At 43.2% G+C, this 13,549-nt stretch overlaps 1 long non-coding RNA gene across 2 annotated transcripts in view; it reads right to left on the bottom strand.

Moving 5' to 3' along the window:
* The window catches only part of LOC114011649 (uncharacterized), a 63,977-nt gene that overhangs the window by 27,801 nt on the left and 22,627 nt on the right, over positions 1 to 13,549 (bottom strand). Inside the window, exon 3 of one of the 2 annotated variants that reach the window (XR_008749657.1) lies at positions 2,841 to 3,146. The exons of the other annotated variant lie outside the window; for it this stretch is intronic. This is a non-coding gene — a long non-coding RNA (uncharacterized LOC114011649). Of the gene's footprint in view, positions 1 to 2,840; positions 3,147 to 13,549 lie in introns of those variants that run through there. 2 annotated transcript variants of the gene reach the window in all.

Raw genomic sequence — 13,549 nt, 5'->3', positions numbered from 1 at the left:
TGGCTCCCCCTCACTAACCAACCTCCAGTAATGATGTGCAGAGAAAGATGTGTGCTCACCCATCACCTTGGCACAAGGGCCTCCTGGCTCTATGCTGAATTACTCTTTTATTCTCCGGCATTCTTCACTTCCTTAATTATAACATAATAAAGGAGTACTAGCATAACTCCTAATAAAGGGACTCTTGTTAAAGAACAAATCTTGAGTTTGCAAGCAGTCGCTATAGGGAGCTACCTGTCTGGTTATAGAGAGCCAGAACTAGGAGACTGCTCTATGGGACTCCCCCTCGCTAGCACCAGCCCATCTGCCAGGAGTAGCTCCATGCAGCGCTGTTACACTGACGTGAGTAGATAATCAGACCCTCAGCAGCTCAGTGAGAACAGACCTGCTCAGTGGTGTGAGGCAGCATTGGTTTTCAGTTCTGTGGGGCTCACGGTTTGGTCACTGAAATCCCCCAGCACAACTGGCTTAGCAAGTCTGTGTCTCCAGCCGGTGGGCTCCCTGAACCCCATCCTGGCTGCCTTGGGCAGCTGCTCCCTGCCTCCTACCTCTAAATCACGATCATCAATCTTTCCTGAGTCTCAGCTCCTACCATGATTCTTGTGCCTTGTCAGTCCCAGCCTCCCCCTTCCCCTAAACTCATTCCCTGGGGAACTACATCTGCGTGGACGGCACAGGGTGAGGCAGGCAGAAGTACAGAGTCCCTAAGCAGCTTTACAGCAGCCATCTCAGGTAGCAGTTGCTTTCTAGCATATGCTGAATTCCATGATGCTCCAGCCAGTTTTCTCTTCCTGACACCAAAGCAGCCGGCCGGCTCTCCGGAGCGGCACTCTCCTTCCTACGTGCCTTGCCTCAGTCTTCCTCACCAGGCCCCCCATCCACACCATGATCCAGTCTCGCAGGTCTGGTTCCCTGCCTACTCTCTCCCCCCAGCTGGCTCCTTGTTTCTTTGCTGACACAGGTCTGATTCTCTCTTTCTTCACCTTTCAGCCTCTCTCAGTGTGACATTCACACTCAGCTAGCTCCTTCCCCCTCCTGTTCTCTTTCAATGTGCATAAAGGCAGCGGGGAGATGGGGAGAAGGAGGCTGCTGTGTGTTCAGTGGTGTGGTTAAGCTTAAGCCTGCATTCTCCAGGGCTCCCTGCCCAGCACCACGGATCCACCCCCACCCTGGCATGCTGAAACATTCAGAGGAATAATGAGTTGCAGAGGGCCCCCCAGGCCTCATGGCTAACAGCTGGGGGCGGGTGGCATGGCTGGCACACATTGGGCATGGCAAAAATAAAGTATATGGAGTGCCTGGCTATCTATCATCGAATATTTGTGTGACTCCTCATAGCTAGCATAGAGCCACACTCATGAAATGCAAAGAACTAAGTTACTGTAGGGCATTCTCAGTGTGCCTCCTGTATTTCTCAGTATTTCACTTAGGGCCAGTCCTGGCCAGTGCCAGCACCCTGCACGGTGCTGACTGACCTGATGTCAGGGGAAACAGCACACACAGCATCAGGAGAGAACTGATCAGCACCTTACAGGGTCTGACCACTGGGCTGCAGGCTCCTGTTAGCAGAAAGCGATTAGTTCTTCCCTTGTTTTTTTGTTCTGTATTGGATGTTCACTTGTCATTAAGAAATGACAAGATTATAGCTGAAATCTGGTGGCAGAGTTCAATCTTCAACATTACAGAAGACTGCAAAATACTGGTGCTGAACAATGGTACTGCAGGGAAGGCAAAGCAGCTGCAAATCAGGAAGTTTCCAGTTTGTGCTTTCTGCTTAGAATAACAGGAATTCGTCATCATCTTGCTGTCTGTCTACATAAAATTCACAAGGGGGAACCTGCATTTCCCTAAATAGGAGAAACAAACCTCACACGGAAAGAGAGACTGCTCTCTAAGGGCTATTACCATGGTAACTTGTAAATTCAAAGCTCAAGCTGTTTTGGCTGCAGGGATACTCAGAAAAGGTAACAAGATTGTTTGTTGTTGTTAATAATGGGAAACTGTCATTACTGTCCTCTCATGCAAAACAGGCTGGATTGCTTTTGTTTAAAACTTCCCCAAAGCTCACAAAGAACAGGAATGAAAAATTTCACCCTGGCAGGTGAAAGACTAAGAAAGCGGAGAGTGACTGAACATAAGGAATCAGAATAAAAACTTACTCATGGTTTACCCCTGTAGTTCACAACCAGCATCCCAATGTATCGATGCAGCCCTTTTTATCTCGTCACAATTCAAAGTGGGTCACAAGTTATGTAAGCACATACAATTTTTATACACAATCACATTCATCTGCTTCTGCAGCAGTTAAGTGGACTTCACAGCACAGAACAGTCTATGACAAAATGATGAGAGATTCTGAATCAGGAAACAAATGCCCCCAGAACACACACAAATGCACGTGCAGACCCTGAATAGGAACTCTGCATTTAGTGTCCAAGAATTTATCTTTGCTAAGTGAGGCAGTGTGATCCTCTGCAGGAAAAAATAATACATGACCACGTTGTTGAAGCCAGTGTATATGCAGAGAGAGGAAATGATGTAAGGGCAGCCATCGTTCAAAGTGTTAATGCAATGAACAACCTCAGGAATTTCTTAGCATTTGAATACCTGACGTAGCAGGTGTCTTTATACTCTTTTAACATGGAAGATGGGAGGAAATAATTGCATCCTGTTATCTTTACTGTGGTACATTTTATTATGATGAACTCTGCAAAGCACTAAGCACATGCTTAAAGCCTGTCTGAGGCTGCTTTTTCCCCAGAACAACAAATAATAAAAGTTAGTATTTAGTCTGGCCTAATAGTGCCCAGGTTAATGTGTGAATAAAATAGAATTTACCTTAAGGCAAATATAGCTTTGGGCTTAAAGTATCGCTTGAGTGCTTGGAGAGTCTATTTGATGATTGAACGTCACTCACCTCTGGATGTTTTTTAAAAGGTGTTGGGGTTGCTCAGTATTTTCTAGATCATGCCCATAGATTTATAGGATTAGGTCCTACGCAGTCAGCCAACCTTACACCTGTAGAGCTAAAATGCAACAGGGCAAAATGCACATCTCAGTGTGCTGAGAAGCATTTGGAAAGGCCTGTAGTTTTAAACTGAGAGATCATTTAACATTTCCGAATCCAAGGATCGCTTTAACTACATCTAAAAAAAAAAAAAAAAAAAATTAAAAAATGATGCACAGAATGTGACTGACTGGCAATGGTAATGACTGCTGATGTCTTTGGCAGATTGAAATATAAGTCAACTGAACCTATGAAATAGTTAATGAAGCATAAATGTGCAAGCTGCTATCTAATATTGAAACAAAAAAAATCATCAGAAAGGAGATAATTCTGTGCAAATGTTTCTAAAAGTTTGCATCATTGGACAGCCTCCCTCTGCAATCAATGGCAACACTCCTAAAAATTCTGTGGCAACCCACTTTTGTGTACATTCAAGAACATGTGTTGGGAGTCTCCAAGCAAGCTGCAAATAGTGGTGCACATTACCAGAATAGTGGTTCAAAAGATGTTGCGCTAACTCCCTGCTTTTCACAGTGTTCAATTAGCAACAATTTTCTTCCTCCCTGCAGTTACGCACAAGCTAGCCATGCTTCAGGCACAGATCCTGTTCATGTGGAGGTAGTTTGACTTGTAAGAGGACTAAGAAACACCACAAATGGTCTCGTTTTGGTTATAGTTCAAAGACGAGCCACTCCTATGCTGCTACAGGGTCTTTGTAACACTAGGATTTTCCTGTGTAGCTGAAACTTCTAGAGATCTTAAAATAGATATCTTGTCCCATGAAACATGCTTTTTAATTCATGGATTGCACTGTGTGTAGGGAAAGCAGAAGTCCAAAAATTTATCACCCTTTAAAATTTTCAGTCTTTAGGTTTTCAACCATGGAGACAAATTAGACCAACTTAGGGCTTTCAAAATCAATTTAACCTACGTTTTTCAGATTAAAATCTTCTTCTTTGTATTTATCTAATTGATTATCCATGTTAAACAAGGTAAAAATCACTTTGATACCAGTTTGTACCAATTACACTTCAGAGCCCTCTGCAAGCTGGTTATCCCTGTATTTTCTTTCTGCTCCTGAAATTTTCTCTCTCACTTGTCATCCTCCATGTGTTGTGCCAGCTCAGTCCTCAGCCTCCCCTCTCTGACATTTCAGCTACTGACAAGCCCCTGAATGAATGAAGCTTTGGTGCCAGGACAGCCCTGGGCTTTCTGTACCCTGCACCCTTAGCCTTGCTGAGGGTCCCATGGGAGCAGAAACCCCCAACCACAGGGAGATGTGCCACCTCCAGCAGAAACCAGTGCTGCTCCCCGCAGGAATGAAGGAGAGAGATGAGGAAGGTGGAGCTGGAGTAGCTGCAAATGGTTTTCTATTAGTGGCTCCTTCTTCGTTGCTGTGAAGAGAGGGGATTAGAGGCAGGTCACAGGGCAAGAGATAAAACCTCCTGGGACAGGAGCTGAGGCAGTGCCTGGGTGGGCAGCTGGTGGGCTGGGAGTGCTGCAGCTGCCTGGGGTGCTGCGTGCCGTGCCTTGCCTTCGGCACAAACGGGCAGTGTGACCCAGTGGCTCTGGGTGAGAGACCCTGCAGGACCCGCCATGGCGAGGGGGGTTCCCTGCGCCCTGCTGCTGCTGCTGCAAATGCTTAAAAACCCAGAATGAGGGGCAGCAAAGTGGACTTGCACCTGGCCAGACTTGGCTACTGGAACCTGATCTTCCTTCTCGCCTCTCCAGTTCCAGTTTTGCCACCAGAAGCTCACTGAATAGTGGTCCTCAGATGAGCAACATCTGTGTGACTTTAGCTTCATCCCTTCCTATTATTGGGGTGGCTGAAGATGCTTGGTTCTTACGTCCTGCACCTACTGGTGGACAGCTCTTGCACCCTTCACGAGCTAACCACAGAATACCAACTAGTCATACCGTAGTAATGGCTCCAGCATCTTTCCTTAAAAGAACAATTTATGGACCGAGTGCTAACACATCCCCCCTTGGGGTAACGCAGGGTGACCAAATGATGTACGCAGGAGTTCATGTCTGAGAAGATGATACATCAGCCTACAGCCTGAACTGGGTGCTACTTCACTATTGTAAGGAGTTCTTTGAGACTGAAATGAGGACTTTCAAATGTTTGATACTATTAGGCAGTGCATGAATTTTGGCTTTTTACAGCTCTGAAGTTGATGTTTTAGAACTTCTTTTAGATTCTTGGTTTTTTAACTTGTATTATTTTAATGGTATTGAAAAAGACAAGAGTCTGAGGCCTGTATGCCTGTTCAAGGAATGATGGAAACTGTAGAAATGAGTTCCACTCTTCCCTGGTCCTTCCCAACTGCCATATCATGCTGTAGGGGACGTCAGAGGATTTGGCTTCAATTGCTGTAGCTGTGTCCCTTCTCGGCAACTTAGGACAGGGAGGTGCCTTAAGTGGAGTTACCACTCGTGGATGCTTGCCAGCCTGTAAAGCACAGGAAGACTGTACTTCTACACACTGCTGCCAGTGAACTGATGCACGATGGTAAAACACTGCCTGTGACCCACCTGCCCCTGATGAATTCTCAGTTAAGTGGTGCTGCTAAAGGAGCAACTTCTAGACCTAATTTCAGTAAAATGTACACATAGCACAGATACGGGGAAGATAATAAAACAATATATGTGTTGCTTCCTCTCTTCCAGTGGCTTAATGGTCTTTTTTTCTTTCTTTACATAACCGGACACTTCAAATGGATGAAGTATTACGGGGTGTAAGGTAAGAACAAAGTAAGACTCCAATCAGTTTTCTGAGAATATGCTGCAAAAGCTTGCCTGCTTTGGCTCCTTGTTAAGATACATGCTGCCTGACTGCAGTCATCCCCTTCACAGCAGGACACTGATAGGAAGAAGTTGTCAAAATATACTACTCTCTGCTGGAGTGTTTTAACACCTCCTCACAGCACAGAAACCTGAGTGATTGTACTGTGAAGGCATGTTAAAAGGACTCCACAGGTGTTACCAGTAGGAGCAGCGGCCAAGGCCTAAAAATGTTGTGTACATAAGAAGTAAAGGCTAAAGCCTTTCCTGTGTTAGTACTGCCTTTCAAACAGAAAACCGGTATGACAAAAGATGCGTGGAGACTTCTCTTTTAAGTCAATGGGACTGATATACTTTGTAAACAAATGTATGACCTCACATTACTTTGTGAATATTTTACTTCAGAATGTTACGTCTTAATTCTGGTGCGCAGGATGTCCTTCAGTAATTCTTATGCTAAGCACACATATATCCGAGTGCCCTGGTTTGTAGGGGTGAGGTGATATATTTGAATATCTTCCTGACTCTTTCATGGGTGTGAATCAGAAATTTCACAGAACTTAGCTGAGCCACAGCTATGACCTACGTTTGCTTGGCCAGTTCCTCTTAAAATTGGAATAAGAATATAAGCATGAAACTGGAATACCCTAAAAATAAAAGCTTCCCCAAAATACTGAGACTCACGTTGTATGCGCTGAGAAATAGTAATTTAAGGCTTCCTGAAATATGCCAGCTTGAACTTAAAAGTGTTGTCCTTGTTACAGTGAAAGCTCACTGACATTTATTGATAACTATGCCAACACACGGCATGGCAGCTGGAATGCTGGTTTTTAAAGTTAGGTTTTAAACTTGTATTGCTGAAAGCACTTAGAAAATGGCCTTCTTTTTGGAAAGTAACTGTTGGTTGCAGTTGTCTTAGGAAAAATCTGTAGCTGACTGGAGTAATTTATCTGGTTAAATGTCCAATTTTGATGGTACATCATGACAAAACCTCATGTCAGTTCAGAGACAAATGAACAAAATCCTTCCTGATGCTCTTTGTTCTGGGAAGTAGAAGAGCAGCTTACATCACATTTTTGCTGTCAGGAAGACACATTTTATGCTTAGTAGACTCAGGCATTAGAAATGGAGAACAGGTGGTTTTATCAGCTAGTCTTTCCTTTACTAAAACGTGATTATTCCCTACTGTAGATTTTCTGAACTAGAAAGTAAAGAAATATGTGACCTGACAGTCAGTACACCTAATCCTCAATCTGTTGTGTATATAGACCTCCTGTCAACTTCAACAGAAATTGAAAGCTCTCCGGGAGGCAGCTTCAGGTTAAGGTTTTAAATTAAATAAGAAACCAGAGAAATAGCCTTCCTGATACCATAAAACAGAAGAAGGTCAAGAGGTTCACATGTAACCCTACAGAATTAAAAGGAAAAAAGCTGATCAGAAGTGAAGAACAGAAAAGCTAAATGGTTTTGTGAATGCTGCCTTAACTGCTCTCTGGTGAGGATTAGCAGGCTGTCTGGAGTCTGCATACCTTCCTCCCCCCGATTTAAAGAGTCAGTCACCAATATTTGAGTGAGCGGAGGTTATCTTTATTCGGCAGCGCTGGGTGCATGGGGGATCCCTCCACCAAAGTCAAGCACGCCGAGGGAACCTTTCAGCCCCCTCTTTATACAAGTCACTCATGCCTATTCATTAACTTTCTGGGAACTCATCAACATATCTCACACCTGGACAATTAGCACATTCCACTCAAGGACCTAGTATATCTTCAAGTTAACAATATTAACATATCGTGTGCCTGGACAATTAGCACACTCCCTATGTCGCCCATTTAAGGATTTAGTACATCCTCGAGTCAACAATAAGGGTCTCCTCAGATAAACGTGAGCACACTGTTCTTTAAATAAATCATATATGGCCCGTTATTCACCCCCACCTTCCTCTGTGTATTCCACAACTGAAAAACTGATACCAAAAAAAGAGGCACAGGGGCTTAACCGAGCAGATGCTCACTGGCAAAGCTAGTACTGGGAACAACAGGATTTTCTGGATCCCCATCACAGTATTTTCTGTATAGTTTAAAACTAATGTTTGTGGCAACAAAGCCAGGTCAAATATTTCAAGGGTTCAATATTTATTTTCAAAACTGCAAGAGAAAACAAGAACTAATCAATCTGTTGCACTCCATGAGCTGGAGAGACGTTTTTTAAAGAACCACTTGCTTAACATCTTCCATCAAGCACCATTGTGAACTTGGATTACCTTGGTCTCCATTAGCAGCTGCATTAAAAGCAGGTCAGCACAAAATCAAGTGGGGACTAATGAAAAATGCACAGAGTATTTTTTATGTAAATTCTATCCCTTTACTAATTCGAGGGGCCTTGCTACTGAGTTTAGCACATCTTTAGGTAGATGGGATATGTTCATGCTAAATCCCTTTTTTCTCCCCTAAACTGCTTTTCCTGGTTCAAGCTAAAGCAGAGACTAATAGTCTACTTACCACCTATTGTACTAAGTGCTTTGCTTTGTTTGCCTAATGATGCCCCCATCCCACCCCCCTCAACCACAAATTAAGAAATTGTTTAGTCTTTGCTGCTTAATCCTCAGCAATGACACAACTGATCTGAATTGTTCTTGGTGTATTCTTTCTGGATTTAGGAAGAAAGAACATAAAAGCTAAGCATTGAAAAGGTGAAGATGACAGCTTTCGCCCTCAAAAGCTTGTTGTGAGGCTGCAGAATAGTGTCCATGTGGTTTCTTACAGGCTGTCTGCACGTAGAATTGCCTGGGTTTGAACAGTGGTTTTAATTTCCTTTATCTTCAGTCTGTTCCTAATTTGATCTGAGATAACCCAAAATGTATTTTTGTCCAGAGGTTTTGGACAGATTTAACCAAACTAGTTTAAGGCATGGCAGGTTTCTATGTTGCATACAACTGCCTCCATCATATTTCTGTTTTACTCCTTTTTTTGCACTGAATCAATATACAGCGCTGATCGATCCACTCTGTGCTACTAGAAAATGAAAACAAAGCAGCTTAAAGAGCTTTTACTTCTCATGCTATAAAGCCACGATTTTTGAAGTACTGCATAAAAAGCAACCTCCTTTATGAACAAGTAATTATTTCCAGTTTTCCCTTGGGGAATACTAAGGTACAGAGAAGTTGTTCAAGGTCTTTCACCTCCTTCACTCTTTACCTCTTCCAAGGCCACACAGTGTATTGGCAGAACCGTGAAGAGATTCCAGCAATCCCGGCTCCATGACTTGCATGACTCCACTATTGGTATTAACAGTATAATGAACTTCTTTGGCTAAGAATAATTATTGGTATTTGCCTTGCATTAAGTGACAGATTTGGTTTTATTCAGTGTGATAAACGCAGTCATGATTCACGTCAAAAATAGAATGTACTGTGATAAGTGTAATGGTTGTACCCTATGTAAATCTGGGACCTGTATCGCAGTTGTGGTGAGTGGGTGCCTGTGGTTCTCCTTTGAGACAATGTGATGGCTTCCCCTTCCCCTGAGGCAATCGCTGCTTGGAAAAGCCCGCTGAAGCTGAAGGAGATAAGGAAAGCCAAACCAGGCAGGGAAGGCCCGCGGAAGGAGACAAAGGCCTTGAGATTTGAAAAAAGCGCACCAAAGGAGAGCCAACAGGAGAACCCTAACGACCCAATGGGGAAAGAGCGGGACGGACATCCAGTGAGAGGAGATTGGTCAAGATCCAGGGATAAAAGATGCTGCTTTTAGGACTCAGGTGTGCGTGTGGTGGAACTAATTGAGTTCTCCGCGCACCCAGCGCTGTTTTTGCTTATCGTTTCTCAACCTGAATTGATAGAACCCAAAATAAAATTGTTTTAATTGGTATCATTTATAACATTCAGCATAGCTGCAGTTTTTAAAATGTAAAACCAGAGTTGACTGTTATGGATGCTGTATGTTTTTTTTGTGTTTACACCAAGGGTTTCACAAAGATCTGCAACAATTCATTCCAGTCAAGCCAATTCAGCTGTGGACTGAAACAAGACACACACACACACCTGCCAGCCTTCAAGCTGAGTGACACTGATTTCAGTACCAGGTATTCTGGCAAACGGATTACAAATTATCAGAATGCAAATGCCCGTCAAACTTAGAGATTTCTGTGGGATCTCCGTGCAAGGAGAAGCATTCCTCAGATGGATGTTAGTAATACTATTTCCTTGGGTTCTTCCTACAAGAAAATGGAGGTAGTTACAATGTAAGTTCAAAGTTGTAGTGGAAAATGGCATATATTTCTATAGCTTTGCAACTGTTTTGATTGTCTTTACACCACCAATTTATGTTGTATTAGATCTTAGTACAGTAGAAAGGACAGTGCCAAACAAAGCCCCACATACTGGGAAATGCCTGTCGGAATCCCAGTGTCTTGATCCCAGTGCATGAGGGTGAAGGAGGCTCACGGGGCACAATGAAGCTGGAGTTGGGGCATGATGGAACAGACAGTCGTGACCGGGTGCACGCGTCTGCACAGCCACTACCGCAGCACTACCATGAGAGTGAACGTGCTGCTGCACCGAACCAACCTCAGGCGCGTGGAGGAGGGGAGAAGGCTGCAATCAAAGTTTCCAGTAAATATATGCCTGCCTAGGAAAAAAATAGCTCCTGCGTGCTCCCCCTTCCCTCTAGGGCCTCTGAAAGACGCAATACGTATCTATAAATGAGGACTCTTGCCAGTACACTTTCTGTTTGTTTTTTAAATTAAATAAGCTCTCTTGAGCAGGAGCACTGTGGGAGGTTTCTACGTGCATGAAGTGCTGCCAGCTTGCTTCTTTCCCTTTGCTGCATGGTGGGCCGGCGTGGCAGCCCCGTTGCTGACTCCCAGAGCTCATCCCTGCCGCAGCCACTGCTTAGGCAGAAATGGAGGAGAAGGGCAGCCTGGCAGTCCAGGGCGCGGACACAGAATGAAACTGGCAATGCTTCTCCTTCCTTAGGAAACACGGCATGGAGCTGCGTGCCTATGTACCTGACACCTGCCTGCATGCTTTCATGTTACTCTGCACATAGATTTTTTCAGGATTTTTTTTTTTTTTTCTTAAGCACTTAATAATCACTATTTTAGTGACGGAAGATTTCCATGTAGTTCTTGTATAATGGGACTGCCATCTCCTGTTTATCAGAAACAGGAACAGATTGTGGGGGGCTCAGGAGAGTCTGCCATGCTACAAACTGGTATGTGTTCCCTGACACTGGTTTATGACAAGGCTCAAACCCAGCTCACTGGTGTTTGTGGTTATCTTGCTTCAACTGCTGATTATTTCAGTCCCTTCTTGTACAAAACATCAAGACCATTGCTTTTACAAATGAACGAATGGCGTGTCTCAGTGTGAGACTTGTGCATGCATAAATTAAAATATGGTATGTTTTGTTACTCCTTTTTTTAATTTGCCAAGAAAAAATTGGGAAGAATAAGGTGACGAGTTTGGCAGGCACTCTGGATGCTGAAGTTCATTATCCTGTCTATCTCTACTGTTTATTCCTGTTTCCTCTCTCAGAGCCTGAAAATGTTGGTTCTGGATCCAGGACCTCACCACCGCTGGTGCTGTACAAGACCAGGTCCTGGCCCATGGGTGCTCAGGCAACATCAGTTCCAGCAACATTTTACAAAATACAGGCACATGGCTACTTTGAACTGACAAAGTGCTTCTAGTATAGAGGCAGTGGAACTGACAAACATACATTTTGTACCAATAAAATTACTTCTAAGAACGAATCAAACTCTAGAAGAGCTGCACAGGCTATTTTCTTGCTAAATCTCCGTAAGGGAATAGAATTGCTTGCTAGGACACTCAGAGAGCATCATGATTTTGAGTAATACAGAAATGCCAGAAGAAGTCTGGTGTAAAGCAGACAGGAAAAGAGATGTATGTCCCTTTATTCTTTCTTAATTTCTCTGGGCTTTTTAGTCAAAAGATGCATTTTAGTCAAAAATGCATTTTGAGGTTTGGAGAAATTGGGATTCGATTCTGCACTTAGCAGAATATGTAATGCAGACAACTTGCAGTGTAGCCTGCATACTTGGGATTTTTCTGCACCACATGTTTAATTTAACAGGACCCCTTTTGCAAAAGCCCATCTGGGTTCTGGTCATTTGCAAGGACCATTTACATTATCCTCCTTCTAACGGGGATCTCTAATTCTTTTTTTATTTTGCTTCTTCATGCAAGCCATTAAGGATGCAAGTCTATGGTCATGTGTATGTGTGAAAAACATCACCGTTCTTCTCTCAGTACAACAAAATCACTATAAGTAGTTCTGTCAGCAGCAGAAACTAATGAAGCTTGGCTTCCTCTGGAGTTGCCTCATGTTTGTGTGCTCTGATGCCTAATAAGGTGAAAAATGAGTGAAGCTTTCCTAAGGCTTGGCGATCATTGCAGCTCGCTGTCCCGTGGTGGGTCATACTGGGTGAGTCCTGTAAATCACCTCTCTATGGGAACAGTAACAGGATTTGTCTCTTCCACCCAGCTACTTGTTTTCATGAAGCATGCAGGAATTTGAAACCTTTGATGTTTCAGCTCCTGTATCATATATGCATGATTTGATTGATGGATTCAAAAGGTACTGGGGAAGATTAGGAATGGGGGCTTGAGGAGTAAACAATACATAAGTCTTGTTTCCTTGAGACACCAGATTATAAACTGCTGTGCTGGGTAGTGGAGCCCTTAAATAATCAGTTTTTTCCAGCAATCAGGCTTGCCATTGGAACTTGTAGGTTTTTCAGCTTCTGTTCCCTCATCTCCTGAATTTGAGTATCACATTTCAGTAAGGATCTTGAGCTGACTATTATATAAAAACTACATAGATATTTCCACTGGAAGAACATGAGGCTCTTCGCATAAGCTTTTGGCCTAATCATTAAGAAAACTATTCCAAAATCTTTCCATCTCCCAGTGCTGTGATCCTGTCGTATCAGAGGCTTGGAGACGAATGAAGATAGAAGGAAAGACTGATTTAGAAACCAACTCATGTTATTTCCAGTGAAATCTCCTTGCCTCACGGATGCAAAAATGAACCTGCTACATTTCTGTGCCTTTTCAAAAATAATCTGTAGATAAAAGCAAAAACATTTTCTGCTTTGGGGATGGTTTTAGGAACAATTTTCAATTAACTGTATTAAACAATGTTTTCTTAATTTCTCTGTGCATTTCATTTGAATTCTGTGACGATCAAATTCCTCTTTTACCTGAAGATACATCTTTCACGTCTGCCATGCAATTGCAATGATGAAAAGGAAGGAAGGTGGGAGAGCAAGAAGTGGTGTATGGAAGAATATGCATCAGAGTCCTCCAATAAATACAGCAGCTGCAAAGAATCTCTGTATAGCAAGGTGAGCAGAATTCTTTGAGAGTACCAATAAAGGCAATATTTATGATATGAAAGTGCTATAAAAGGAATCCAATGTTCTTAGGGCTTACACGACCAGATTTTCTCTGATGCCAGAGCATTCAGCTCACTTTAATGAGTCCAGTCAAGACCTGAATGGCTCCTCTCCAACGAAAAGATCTCTGTCTTCTCCCACGCTCAATGCCCACCTCGTGTACTTGGCGTAGAGAAACAGATCACAACACCGGGTAATTCTGCCTGTCAGAGAAGTTTAATGCAAACAGGTAGCCAGGTAGAAGAGACAAGTCATGTATTATATGTGGGGGAAAGGGCAGTAACTGCAGTTATAACTGTTAACTTGTCCACAGTATTTAAGGCATATATATTTATATATATGTAT

The sequence above is a fragment of the Falco peregrinus genome, chromosome 13, assembly GCF_023634155.1.
Source record: "Falco peregrinus isolate bFalPer1 chromosome 13, bFalPer1.pri, whole genome shotgun sequence".
In the NCBI taxonomy this organism is placed as follows: domain Eukaryota; kingdom Metazoa; phylum Chordata; class Aves; order Falconiformes; family Falconidae; genus Falco; species Falco peregrinus.
This window is presented reverse-complemented; position numbering and strand designations above follow the sequence as displayed.